The sequence below is a fragment of the Protopterus annectens genome, chromosome 1.part0 (genome assembly GCF_019279795.1).
Source record: "Protopterus annectens isolate FY-2018-M chromosome 1.part0, PAN1.0, whole genome shotgun sequence".
NCBI classification, from domain to species: Eukaryota; Metazoa; Chordata; order Ceratodontiformes; family Protopteridae; genus Protopterus; species Protopterus annectens.
This window is the reverse complement of record NC_056725.1, coordinates 1,798,723,098-1,798,738,474: the sequence shown is the minus strand read 5'-3', so window position 1 is coordinate 1,798,738,474 and position 15,377 is coordinate 1,798,723,098.

The following is a 15,377-nucleotide window of genomic DNA, read 5'->3' as shown; positions in this document are numbered from 1 at the left end:
TGTCACTCATGACAAACTGTCACATTCTTACGTGGCAATATTGGAGGTTGCTCTGATGCAGTCCACCAGACACCTGTTTTCATGAACCAGCACAGAAGGGGCTCTTTACACTCTGTGCATGTATCAGCATTGTAGATATTTGATGAGGATGCAGGAGTGTAGGAAAAGGAGTCATTTCTTCATCCTCTTTACACTGGGGATGAAGCAATCTCTTGTGGTTGCCAAGCATCTGTTTTCCAAGTAGATTTCTAGCTGCATCATCTTGTTGCTTTCATGCTGATAATTGTCCATTGACATATGCCCTGTGCCTCTCTCACTTGGTCCTCAGCACACAGCTTCACTGAGTGTTCTCAATTGTGACATGAGTTTGGCCATGTTTGGAAGGGCAGTTCATCAGGACTTTGCTGTCTGTCCTGTGGATTTTCTGGCTCCTTCCTCTCTGGTGACGCTGCTTGGGATTCATCCCAGCCTGGGACACTTCAAGGAGTCTCTTCAACACTAGCTGTGACAGATAAATTCTTGCCATATCAATGGATCATTGACATTTTGGAATGTCTTCCTCCCATTACCCTGTGAATGGGCGATTCTTTCCATCAGCTCTTCCTTTGAGTTCCATGTAAGTCAGGCTTAGTTTTATTGCTGTTTCAACAAACAAGTGAAACAGTAATTGTGTGTGTGTTTGTACAATGCATTAATCTTTCTCCATGTTTCACTCTGTGTCAGGCGTGACATCATATTCCCTTGCTATCAGGGGTGCTTTTGAGTCCCCAGATATTACATTAATATAGTTATCCCCTTTCACTTTCCTTCTAACAGTCATACTTTCAAACATTTTCCCATGTTGTCATCCACTTTAGATAAAATAAAGCTGGATAACTACAAATTCATCTTTATGAAGAACCAGTATTACCCATAAATCATTGTATTCTTCCTGATATTTGGTGTAAAATGTGAAACACATTGTGTTGCATAATGCTTGAGCAATGCACCCCTAAATCATCCTTATCGTACGGTGTCTGTAATTTAAAACTATTCGTTAATTACTTATCCCGTTATTCACAGCATTTAGTTCTTTTTTCTAAAATACCTTCAGCAAACAAACAGGTAAACATTTACCTGTAATATTCTCCTGGAGCAGTACAGGCTGTATCTCATTCTGTCATTTTCCCCAAGCTGTCCCCCTTTATTGTCTTGTTCACCTTATGTTATGCTCCAATGTATTTATCCACTAATAATACTTATATTTATTTAAATGCACATTAAAAGTGCATGCTGTGGCACAGTACTTTTTCCAACGATTATTCTGCTGTTTTTGTTTTTCTGTTCCATAACTTATACAGACCTCTCATTCTTTCTTTGTTCATTTCATGTATTTTATGCACATGCCCTCTTCGTGCTTATTCATCTCTCTACTCAGTAACCTGTATCCCCCTTACTATCAGCGCCCTGATAGGACTGAAGGAAACCTTCTTCACAAAACAAACATGAGTTTTCTCTACAAATGCTGTATGGTTAATAAAACACTTGAGCAAAACTAGCACTACCAAATATTGCATAACCCATTTTCTCATTTTTAGTAGTCAGTGTAACATGTCGTACTGTCACACCATTTATTCTCCATTAGTTTAATTTTCCATTCTACAATCAACTTCATTATTTGTCAGTTTTTACCATCATTACTGAAATGGCCCTTATCTCCAAAATTTCTGCTTTTGTATAAGCTTAAACATCTAACTAGTCCTGCTTTTCCTCATTGTAATCAGAGATGTTCTTCGTGTTTCACTGTTGCAGTCATTACATTTGGGTTATCTGCTTGCAGGTAGCCTTTAGTCGGCCTGGTTAACAAAGTCTTGGGTCCTGCATTGGTTGCTGTCCCTTCTTCCATGACGTCAGGTCATCAGGGGTATAAAACATGCAGCCAATGCCATTACATCAGTCTTTCTTGCCGTGCGGTGCCCGAAGCAGAAGCAGTTCGCAAGTGCCGGTCGGCTGACTCCTGAAATTTTCATTTTCGAGTTTCAGAACTGAAGTCTTCAACTAAAGCTAAGTACCCCGTTGGGGAAACTTTTTCTTGCTCCTTACCGATGTCAGTAAAAGTTAATTGCATTACTTGTGGAAAGCGAATACCTCATAAAGATTTTCATTCGTACTGTATTCCTTGCCTAGCTGTCAGTTTTGTGCTTTATTTAATCAGCGCACTATCCGTTGCCGGTATATTTTTGCCTTTAAATATTTCTGTTCTCGGTTTAATTATCCAGAAATATTGTCGGTTGGCCATCCGACTACCGGGATTCTGAAAAAATGCAAAGATAAAGACAGAGACAGGCCGCCGAGGTCCAAAACTGACGACGATGCTTCTCCTAAGCCAGTCACTAGTTCGCCGGTACTCAGTGAGGCACTTTCACAGCCCCTGATACCAGCTACTTGTGATTCGCAGGCCTCTACTGAGACCCATTTGGAGTCCGATATGCCACGAGATGCTTCAACTATGGAACCCACAGATCTACCTTGGATGGGTCCGGAGCCACTGTGCAGGCACTAGCTTCTGAGGGTGTATTTAGGCCTACGGACTTGCATACTAACCGATGTCTCCTTCTTCACTTAGGCCTAAACCTCGAACCATGCCTAAAAAAACGACGCCCAGGCCACATGCTCAGGCCTCTATGCCTAAAAAACAAATGATAAGAGATGGCTGAAGATTTAATAACTCTAATCAGGGGTAGCCAACCCCCCCCCCTTCTAAGAGGCCTAGGACTGAAGTTGTTTATGAATCTTCTGATCAGGATTCTGTTTTTTCTGATTCTTCTGAAGATCTGGATTTGCCCTTGTCTATGATGATTCTGATGCAGAGGACTCCATTCCCTCTGCTTCCCCTCCAGAGGGTTTTTCTTTTGGGGAAACCTTGCATACTCTAAGGGAGCATTTCCACTGGGAAAGCCAGGATTTTTCTGATTCAAAAAAGAGGCTTAGGGATTTCTTACTCCTACCTCAGCGTAGGCCTTTAGCTATTCCTCCTATACTAGACATTGTTGATGATGCTTTTTCGGAATCTAGTTTGGCCCCTGCTTCCTTGCCTCCTGCTCCCAGAAAACTTGACAGATACTACAGGGTCCCTGAGTCACACAAGTTCCTTTTTAAAAATCCTGTTGCGGATTCAGAGATTATTTCACAGGGGCCCAAGGGCATTAAGTCTTCTACTGCTAAAAATCCTACCCCTTCTGATAGAGACTCCAGGGCGCTGGATAGATGGGGTAAGAAGGTCTACACTTTTGCAGCCTTGGCCATTAGGGCTTTAAACTGCCAGTTTCACATGTTAATGTATCAGCCAACATGTTATTGGATTGCTTAAAGAGAAAATTATGTTGATTCCTGACTGTGTGGAAAATAAAGAATTACAAGATTTAATGCATTCTGCTGAACAAGTTGGAAAACATACTTTGCAATGTGGTTTTGATTCATTAGAGGCCTCTTGCAGGGCTGCTGTTACTGGGTCTGTGCTCAGAAGGCATGCTTGGCTAAAGGCGCAATCTTTGCCTGATCATGTTAAAGCTAAGTTGTTGGATGCTCCCTTAAATCAGGACCGCCTGTTTGGCAACAAGGCTGAGGAAGTTCTTAAAAAGATGGAAGATAAAGCTAAATCTATGCAAACTGTTAAATATTTCTTACAAGTTCAGCCTCCTAGATTTAGTAGGCATTGGCCCTCTAAAAAATGGTCCTTTCCAGCCCCTTCCAGGTCTTCTCAAGCCAAACCCAGACACAGCAAAAGCCCCAGGTTTCAGTCCCAGGGGACACACAGGACTAAGCAGTGGGGGGGGCCTCTATTTCCAATTCTGGGAGTAATAAGACTCCCCCCTATGGCAAACTGTCTCAATGACTTCTGTTTAAAATTTCCAAGCACTTATCAACTGACTGCCCCTTTGGGGGGAAAATTGCTCTTCATGCAAAGAACTGGGAACTCATTACCCAGGACATATGGGTTGTAAATAGTGTTCCAGGGATACAGATTTCACTTCCACACATTGCCAACACCAAGCAGGTGGCCGGACCTATCCTCAAATCAATGGGCAGAGGCCCAAAAACAAGCACTTTCTCTCTTAAGCATGGGGGCCATTCAATTGGTACCAGAATAGGAAAAGGGACAAGGTTTCTACTCGAGACTTTTCCTGGTACCCAGAAAAGACAATTCATGGCGTCCTATCCTGGACCTGTCTACTCTAAACACCTTTTTGGAAATTCCAAAATTCAAGATGCTGACTCTTCAATTACTTCCTATGCTAGGCAAAGATGGCTGGTTGGCAACACTAGATTTAAAAGAAGTATTCCTGCACATCCTAATCAGGGAATCTCGCAGAAGATACCTATGCTTCAAAGCAGGCTACATGCGCTATCAGTTCTCTGCACTGCCCTTTGGCTTATCTACTGCGCCCAGGGTAGTCACAAAGTGCTTAGCTTCAGTTATTGCATTTTACAGGCAAAGAAAAATTCAAATATACCGATATCTGGACGATTGTCGAATTCAGGCAGAAAGCCAGGACATACTTTTGAATCATCTGGCCTTTGTACAAAGGGTTCCATCTTGTCTGGGATACATCATAAACGAAAAGAAATCACACCTGTTACCCTGTCAGCGAATTATATTCCTGGGAACAAGCTTGAATACAACTTCCCAGATGGCTTACCTCGCGCCAGAGAAACAAATTCATTTGACAACCTACTTCAAACAAGTGGCCACAAAAACCCTGCTATCTGCAATACAAATACTGCAAGCCTTAGGTTTCATGGCCTCCTGCATTCTTTGAATTCCATATGCAAGACTGCATATGAGGAAACTACAGTGGTATCTAAAAAGCCTATGGTTTCAACATTCTCAGGATCTAGAACCAATGATTCCTATCATATCTTTCCTATGCCTAGAATTCCTTTGGTGGGCAGAGGCCTGCCACCAAAACAAGGGACTACCTTTCACACCACCCCCTGCCACCCAAACCCTAACAACAGATGCATTAGACTATGCATGGGGGGCTCACCTGGCAGGGAAGTGCATTCAGGGCAGTCAAATGCACCTGCATATCAATCAAAAAGAAATGTTAGCTGTACAGAATGCTTTGACAGCCTTCAAGGACCACATTATTCCAGGACAACTTATGGTAAAGACTGACAACACCACTGTTATGTGGTACATAAACAAGCAGGGGGGGTACACATTCTTACCCCCTCTTCAGACTAGCCATGGCATTGTGGAACACAGCCTTGAGCTACCAAGTGCACCTACAAGCTCAATTCCTGCCAGGAAAATAAAATACAATGGCAGACGGACTAAGCAGAAACCTCATGGACCCACACAAGTGGAAACTGGAACCAAGGATTTTCAACATGTTGACAAGAAAATGGGGGAGCCCAGTTATAGACCTGTTTGCCTCTCCCCAGAACTACCAATTGAACAACTTTTGCACAAGGACTCCCCACAAGCAAGCCTGGAAAGTGGATGCTCTGTCCTTCAGCTGGAAAAACTTATCAATCTATGCCTTCCCCCCCTCTGCCTGTGATTTCCAAAGTACTACTAAAAATCAAACAGGACAAACCAAGGATGATTTTGATTGCTCCAGACTGGCTACGCCAACACTGGGTACCCCCTCTTGCGCAGTGCGTCATGGTTGTCTCCATGGCACCTGCCTCGGACTCCTTCCCTGTTGTCTCAGCAGGAGAACCAGATTCTGCACCCTCAGCTTTTAACACTGAACCTTGCAGCCTGGCTAATTACATAATCTCTCCTCTACCATCCCTCAGTAAACCTGTGATGGATATTTTAGAGGCAAGGAGGCCTAGTACTAGAAATTCTTATGCTGAAAAATGGAAAAGATTCTGTGCCTGGAACCAATCTCAATGGATGAGCACAGCAGCGCCCAATTTACCTCAGATTTTACAATACTTAACTGAGATGCTTCACAAGGGCCTGTCTTTTTCCTCCATTAAAATCCACACCTCAGCCATTTCAGCTCATTATAACACAGAACCTTCCCTCTTCTCTCATCCACTGCTCAAGCAGTTCCTCAGAGGGGCCAAAAATTTGAGTCCACCCAGGAGAGCTCCAACCCCACCCTGGGACCTTAACTTTGTTTTGAGAAACTCACTCTACCTCCTTTTGAGCCAGCTGCTACTGCAGACTTAAAATTTCTTTCTTGGAAAACAGCTTTCCTTTTAGCAATCACTTCAGCTTGAAGGGTATCTGAATTACAGGCCCTTATGGCAGTGGTGTCTTTCATTATCTTTCATACGGACAGGGTGTCCCTCAGAACCAATCCATCCTTCATGCCCAATGTGGTATCCAGTGTGGCTCTTAATCAGTCTATTCATTTGCCACCTTTCTTTCCCAATCCACAGAACAAAGGGGAACGGGTACTGCATTCCTTAGATGTGCACAGACAACTTAGATTCTACTTGGACAGGACTAAACCTCAAAGGAAATCTGAACAACTGCTGGTGGCATTCGCTACAGGGGCAGAGGGGAAGGCTATTTCAAAGCAAACCATTTCTACATGGATAGGCCATTGCATTAATTTCTGCTATAAGCACCATGGAAAACCTATCCCCCAGGGGATCCGACCTCACTCCACCAGGGCTGCATCTACCTCTGCAGCCTTTCTCAGAGGTGTCCCTACCAGGGACATCCTAGAATCTGCTACCTGGAGTTCTGTGCATACTTTCACCAAGCATTATCATTTGCCAATTTTCTCTAAATCCTGCTGGCTTTGCCACTGCAGTCTTGCAGGGCATTATAGCTGGTCCTAATGCTATCTAAATTCCTCCTCCCAACCATAGCTTTGGGAATCTACCCAAATGTGATGACTGCAACAATCAAACATGAAGTACATAGAGTTGTGTACACTTACCATAAATGTAGATGTTCGAGTATATTCACTGTTGCAGTCCTGGTTACCCTCCCTCCAGCCCCCTAACTTCTTTTGGCTATACCTCTACTTTCCCTTACTATACTTAAAAGCCTTTTTGGTGTATTTGCTTTTTTGTTGGAGGTATGTCATTGTATTTTTTATTTAATTGATCCCCATTAGGGGGGCACCTGACATCTGGTGCAAGAAAAACTGATGTAATGGCATGGGCTGCATGTTTTATACCCCTGATGACCTTACATCATGGAAGAAGGGACAGCAACCGACGCAGGACCCAAGACTTTGTTAATCAGGCCGACTGAGGGTTACCTGCAAGCAGATAAACCAGATGTAATGACTGCAACGGTGAATACACTCGAACATCTACATTTATGGTAAGTGTACACAACTGTTCTTTTGCTTTTATTTTCATAAATATAGTTCGTAAGATTTCATAAGTGTATATGCATTATATTATTGCCATTTCATAGTTATAAATGCGTCACATAAGTATCATTGAGCATATGTAGAAATATTGGTATGCAAACAGATTCTCAGCTGCTTATAAATATTCTAGCTCTCACTCTCTTATTTTTATTTAACATAACTCTGAGGGTGAAGCTCTTCCAAGTAAGGTGTTTTTACACTCTTGATTGCAGATTTCCAGAGTGGTCTTTTTGAAAAATCTTTCCAATGTGTTCAACCATTCCAGTAGTGGAAAACTAGGACATATACAATCATCATCTGTGAGAAAAACTCAGCCAAGCTAGAGTTTTCTCTGTGTGATACCTTAAACCTGCTGTAATTGTTGCCCATGGGATATATGGAAGTGACCCCTTAAGGACATTGAGTGTTTTAGCTACATGGCTTCTGAACGTCCATGACTTTTTTACTTTTTAAGTCTTTATGGTTAAATTTTATGGTTAAATTCAGGTCAAAAGGGCACTAGCTGGGAACATGCGTGTTTTGACGTTTATGGATCTCATCAGCACAGTATAACTGGATAGGTTGGCTATACTTCAGAAACACGGGATCTTTAAACTTAGCTGATGGCCATAATGATTAATGTGCCTGCAAAATAGCCCAACTAACCTTCAAACCAAAGGGTAAAAAGGTCATCCAGATAAACTTATTCAGTACTGCAAGAAATACCTACCTAGTGTTTTCATTGTGTGATACCCTAAACCTCCTGTAATGGTGGCCCATGGGATATATGCAAATGACCCCTTAAGGACATCAAGTGTTTCAGCTACATGGCTTTTGAATGACTTTTGGGTTTTTCTTGCAGTTTAAAGATTCTTGTCTCCATGGAACTGTACTCAGCAATGTGTCTTTGTAAATTTTACTCAGAAAAGATTGCATAGCGGCAGATATCTCAACACCACAAAACATTTGCCAGTGGAAAACAAGCTAATTTCTTTGCGGTTGTTAGAAGCTTACCAATTTCATGGCTTTTGTCATTTTGTCTTATTTTAAGCCTACATGCTTACAAAAACACCTGTTTACACCTTAAGCCAAAGGTAATAATCTAGGCATTCACCCTTTTAAAATAATGAGTGAAAATATCCTAATTCTGCATATAATGTAATTAGTGCACTTTTATACCCTACCCACACCCCAGCAGCCCAAGATCACAACATTTGAATATTAAACTTGGTTTTGTCCAACCTTTTTGCTCTTGTTATACTATAAAACACATGTTTCTTGCAAATAAAATGATACTTGTTTACTTTAATATCTTTAACACATACAGCAGTCACTGAAAAGACTCTCCCTACATTTAAAATACCTCTGACTACACAAAACTGTTTTACTGTATGCAACATGCAGTTTATATCATAAATATTTTGTACAGATACTAAGAGCAAAATTGTTTTACTTACAGTTATTTCCCCCCTTTTAGTTTTCCTTCGAAACATTAATGATGTAAATTGGGCTGTATAGTTCACAGTCCACCCAAAAGATTTTTCACAGTCAACAAAAATTGCCACTTTTTCTTACAAAACATATTTCACAAATGTGATTAGATGCTTTATAGTTTTCCATTTATTCAATCATGTTAGAGTTGTTGCCCTTCCTTTTCATCCCCAGCACCAGACTCTGGTTCAAGTCCAAGGTTTTCTAGTTAACTTGTGTGCTTTTTTCGGTCTCTCAAGCATTTTCATTTGGAACATTAGAGCTCCTACTCCTTCCTGGGATCTCAATTTTGTGTTGGAGAAGCTTACTTTGCCTCCTTTTGAACCTGCAGCTCGTCTGACTTAAAAGTTTTATCCTGGAAGACTGCCTTTTTTGTTGGCCATTACTTCTGCTAGAAGGGTATCAGAATTGCAGGCTCTCATGGCAGTTGAACCTTTCTAATATTCCATGGATAGAGTTTCTTTGCGTACTAATCCTACTTTCATGCCAAAAGTGATTTCTAATGTGGCCTTGAACCAGTCTATCCATTTGCCTACCTTTTATGCTGATCCCCAAAATAAAGAGGGAAAAATCTTGCATTCTTTGGATATACACAGGCAGTTACTTTATTATTTGAGCAGAACTAAGGAGTTCAGACAGACTCAACAGTTATTTGTTTCTTTTGCTTTGGGTACACAAGGGAAAGCTGTTTCTAAGCAGACTGTTTCAAAGTGGATTGGTAATTGTATTGCTTTTTGTTATTCTCATCATGGGAAGGATGTTCCTGCTGGGATTAGACCTCATTCCACTAGGGCTACTGCCACTTCTACTGCTTTTTTGAGGGGGGGTAGCTACTAAGGATATTTTGGAAGCAGCTACTTGGAGTTCAGTTCACACTTTTACTAAACATTACCATCTCCCTCTTTTCTCCAAGTCCAGGGCTGGGTTTGCCACTGCAGTCTTACAGGGCATGTTAGCAGCCCCTACTGCTTTTTAGTTTGCCAGCCTCCCTTTTCCTTTGCTTTGGATTCTACCCACAGGTTATGACTGCAGCAATGTGAGACGAAGAACATAGTACAGTTTTGTACCTACCATAAATGTAGATGTTAGGATCCATTGCTGCAGTCCTATTTTCCCTCCCTCCTTCCCCTCTTGGGTTTGGGTGTGTGGTTATTGTTTGTTGTTATTGTTATTTGGGGATAATTATTATTTTCTCCCTTTGTGGCTCTGGCCTTTTCCTTTAAGGCCTTCTGACATCTGGGGCAAGAAAGACTGAGGATATGGCGTCGGTCATGCGCTTAAGTACTACTGTGTACTGACGTCAGCTCCGGGCGCCCATGACCGACGCCAGCCTAACTCTTTGGTATTCAGGCCGAATCGAGGACGTGAGGATCACCCACAGGTTATGACTGCAGCAATGTTGATCCTCGAACATCTACATTTATGGTAGGTACAAAACTGTACTTTACTGGGTCTGTGCTCAGAAGGCATGCTTGGCTAAAGGAGCAATCTTTGCCTGATCATGTTAAAGCTAAGTTGTTGGATGCTCCCTTAAATCAGGACCGCCTGTTTGGCAACAAGGCTGAGGAAGTTCTTAAAAAGATGGAAGATAAAGCTAAATCTATGCAAACTGTTAAATATTTCTTACAAGTTCAGCCTCCTAGATTTAGTAGGCACTGGCCCTGTAAGAATTGGCCCTTTCCAGCCCCTTCCAGGTCTTCTCAAGCCAAACCCAGGCACAGCAAAAGCCTCAGGTTTCAGTCCCAGGGGAGACACAGGACTAAGCAGTGGGGGGGCCTGTATTTCCAAATCGGGGAATAATAAGACTCCCCCCTATGGCAAACTGTCTCAATGACTTCTGTTTAAAATTTCCAAGCACTTATCAACTGACTGCCCCTTTGGGGGGAAAAATTGCTCTTCATGCAAAGAACTGGGAACTCATTACCCAGGACAAATGGGTTTTAAATAGTGTTCCAGGGATACAGATTTCACTTCCACACGTTGCCAACACCAAGCGGGTGGCCGGACCTCCTCAAATCAATGGGCAGAGGCCCAAAAACAAGTACTTTCTCTCTTAAGCATGGGGGCCATTCAATTGGTACCAGAATAGGAAAAGGGACAAGGTTTCTACTCGAGACTTTTCCTGGTACCCAGAAAAGACAATTCATGGCGTCCTATCCTGGACCTGTCTACTCTAAACACCTTTTTGGAAATTCCAAAATTCAAGATGCTGACTCTTCAATTACTTCCTATGCTAGGCAAAGATGGCTGGTTGGCAACACTAGATTTAAAAGAAGTATTTCTGCACATCCTAATCAGGGAATCTCGCAGAAGATACCTACGCTTCAAAGCAGGCTACACGCACCATCAGTTCTCTGCACTGCCCTTTGGCTTATCTACTGCGCCCAGGGTAGTCACAAAGTGCTTAGCTTCAGTTATTGCATTTTACAGGCAAAGAAAAATTCAAATATACGCATATCTGGACGATTGTCAAATTCAGGCAGAAAGCCAGGACATACTTTTGAATCATCTGGCCTTTGTACAAAGGGTTCCATCTTGTCTGGGATACACCATAAACGAAAAGAAATCACACCTGTTACCCTGTCAGCGAATTATATTCCTGGGAGCAAGCTTGAATACAACTTCCCAGATGGCTTACCTCGCGCCAGAGAAACAAATTCATTTGACAACCTACTTCAAACAAGTGGCCACAAAAACCCTGCTATCTGCAAGACAAATACTGCAAGCCTTAGGGTTCATGGCCTCCTGCATTCTTCGAATTCCATATGCAAGACTGCATATGAGGAAACTACAGTGGTATCTAAAAAGCCTATGGTGTCAACATTCTCAGGATCTAGAACCAATGATTCCTATCATATCTTTCCTGTGCCTAGAATTCATTTGGTGGGCAGAGGTCTGCCACCAAAACAAGGGACTACCTTTCACACCACCCCCTGCCACCCAAACCCTAACAACAGATGCATTAGGCTATGCATGGGGGGCTCACCTGGCAGGGAAGTGCATTCAGGGCAGTCAAATGCACCTGCATATCAATCAAAAAGAAATGTTAGCTGTACAGAATGCTTTGACAGCCTTCAAGGACCACATTATTCCAGGACAACTTATGGTAAAGACTGACAACACCACTGTTATGTGGTACATAAACAAGCAGGGGGGAGGTACACATTCTTACCCCCTCTTCAGACTAGCCATGGCATTGTGGAACACAGCCTTGAGCTACCAAGTGCACCTACAAGCTCAATTCCTGCCAGGAAAATTAAATACAATGGCAGACGGACTAAGCAGAAACCTCATGGACCCACACGAGTGGAAACTGGAACCAAGGATTTTCAACATGTTGACAAGACAATGGGGGAGCCCAGTTATAGACCTGTTTGCCTCTCCCCAGAACTACCAATTGAACAACTTTTGCACAAGGACTCCCCACAAGCAAGCCTGGAAAGTGGATGCTCTGTCCTTCAGCTGGAAAAACTTATCAATCTATGCCTTCCCCCCCTCTGCCTGTGATTTCCAAAGTACTACTAAAAATCAAACAGGACAAACCCAGGATGATTTTGATTGCTCCAGACTGGCTATGCCAACACTGGTACCCACTCTTGCGCAGTGCATCATGGTTGTCTCCATGGCACCTGCCTCAGACTGCTTCCCTGTTGTCTCAGCAGGAGAACCAGATTCTGCACCCTCAGCTTTTAACACTGAACCTTGCAGCCTGGCTAATTACATAATCTCTCCTCTACCATCCCTCAGTAAACCTGTGATGGATATTTTAGAGGCAAGGAGGCCTAGTACTAGAAATTCTTATGTTGAAAAATGGAAAAGATTCTGTGCCTGGAACCAATCTCAACGGATGAGCACAGCAGCGCCCAATTTACCTCAGATTTTACAATACTTAACTGAGATGCTTCACAAGGGCCTGTCTTTTTCCTCCATTAAAATTCACACCTCAGCCATTTCAGCTCATTATAACACAGAACCTCCCCTCTTCTCTCATCCACTGCTCAAGCAGTTCCTCAGAGGGGCCAAAAATTTGAGTCCACCCAGGAGAGCTCCAACCCCACCCTGGGACCTTAACTTTGTTTTGAGAAACTCACTCTACCTCCTTTTGAGCCAGCTGCTACTGCAGACTTAAAATGTCTTTCTTGGAAAACAGCTTTCCTTTTAGCAATCACTTCAGCTTGAAGGGTATCTGAATTACAGGCCCTTATGGCAGTGGCATCTTTCATTATCTTTCATACGGACAGGGTGTCCCTCAGAACCAATCCATCCTTCATGCCCAATGTGGTATCCAGTGTGGCTCTTAATAAGTCTATTCATTTGCCACCTTTCTTTCCCAATCCACAGAACAAAGGGGAACGGGTACTGCATTTCTTAGATGTGCACAGACAACTTAGATTCTACTTGGACAGGACTAAACCTCAAAGGAAATCTGAACAACTGCTGGTGGCATTCGCTACAGGGGCAGAGGGGAAGGCTATTTCAAAGCAAACCATTTCTACATGGATAGGCCATTGCATTAATTTCTGCTATAAGCATCATGGAAAACCTATCCCCCGGGGGATCAGACCTCACTCCACCAGGGCTGCATCTACCTCTGCAACCTTTCTCAGAGGCGTCCCTACCAGGGACATCCTAGAAGCTGCTACCTGGAGTTCTGTGCATACTTTCACCAAGCATTATCATTTGCCAATTTTCTCTAAATCCTGCTGGCTTTGCCACTGCAGTCTTGCAGGGCATTATAGCTGGTCCTAATGCTATCTAAATTCCTCCTCCCAACCATAGCTTTGGGAATCTACCCAAATGTGATGACTGCAACAATCAAACATGAAGTACATAGAGTTGTGTACACTTACCATAAATGTAGATGTTCGAGTATATTCACTGTTGCAGTCCTGGTTACCCTCCCTCCAGCCCCTAACTTCTTTTGGCTATACCTCTACTTTCCCTTACTATACTTAAAAGCCTTTTTGGTGTATTTGCTTTTTTGTTGGAGGTATGTCATTGTATTTTTTTTTTATTTAATTGATCCCCATTAGGGGGGCACCTGACATCTGGTGCAAGAAAAACTGATGTAATGGCATGGGCTGCATGTTTTATACCCCTGATGACCTTACATCATGGAAGAAGGGACAGCAACCGACGCAGGACCCAAGACTTTGTTAATCAGGCCGACTGAGGGTTACCTGCAAGCAGATAAACCAGATGTAATGACTGCAACAGTGAATACACTCGAGCATCTACATTTATGGTAAGTGTACACAACTGTTCTTTTGCTTTTATTTTCATAAATGTAGTTCGTAAGATTTCATAAGTATATATGCATTATATTATTGCCATTTCATAGTTATAAATGCGTCACATAAGTATCATTGAGCATATGTAGAAATATTGGTATGCAAACAGATTTTCAGCTGCTTATAAATATTCTAGCTCTCACTCTCTTATTTTTATTTAACATAACTCTGAGGGTGAAGCTCTTCCAAGTAAGGTGTTTTTACACTCTTGATTGCAGATTTCCAGAGTGGTCTTTTTGAAAAATCTTTCCAATGTGTTCAACCATTCCAGTAGTGGAAAACTAGGACATATACAATCATCATCTGTGAGAAAAACTCAGCCAAGCTAGAGTTTTCTCTGTGTGATACCTTAAACCTGCTGTAATTGTTGCCCATGGGATATATGGAAGTGACCCCTTAAGGACATTGAGTGTTTTAGCTACATGGCTTCTGAATGTCCATGACTTTTTTACTTTTTAAGTCTTTATGGTTAAATTCAGGTCAAAAGGGCACCTCACTAGCTGGGAACATGCATGTTTTGACGTTTATGTATCTCATCAGCACAGTATAACTGGATAGGTTGGCTATACTTCAGAAACACGGGATCTTTAAACTTAGCTGATGGCCATAATGATTAATGTGCCTGCAAAATAGCCCAACTAACCTTCAAACCAAAGGGTAAAAAGGTCATCCAGATAAACTTATTCAGTACTGCAAGAAATACCTACCTAGTGTTTTCATTGTGTGATACCCTAAACCTCCTGTAATGGTGGCCCATGGGATGTATGCAAATGACCCCTTAAGGACATCAAGTGTTTCAGCTACATGGCTTTTGAATGACTTTTGGGTTTTTCTTGCAGTTTAGAGATTCTTGTCTCCATGGAACTGTACTCAGCAATGTGTCTTTGTAAATTTTACTCAGAAAAGATTGCACAGCGGCAGATATCTCAACACCACAAAACATTTGCCAGTGGAAAACAAGCTAATTTCTTTGCAATTGTTAGAAGCTTACCAATTTCATGGCTTTTGTCATTTTGTCTTATTTTAAGCCTACATGCTTACAAAAACACCTGTTTACACCTTAAGCCAAAGGTAGTAATCTAGGCATTCACCCTTTTAAAATAATGAGTGGAAATATCCTAATTCTGCATATAATGTAATTAGTGCACTTTTATACCCTACCCACACCCCAGCAGCCCAAGATCACAACATATGAATATTAAACTTGGTTTTGTCCAACCTTTTTGCTCTTGTTATACTGTAAACCCATGTTTCTTGCAAATAAAACGATACTTGTTTACTT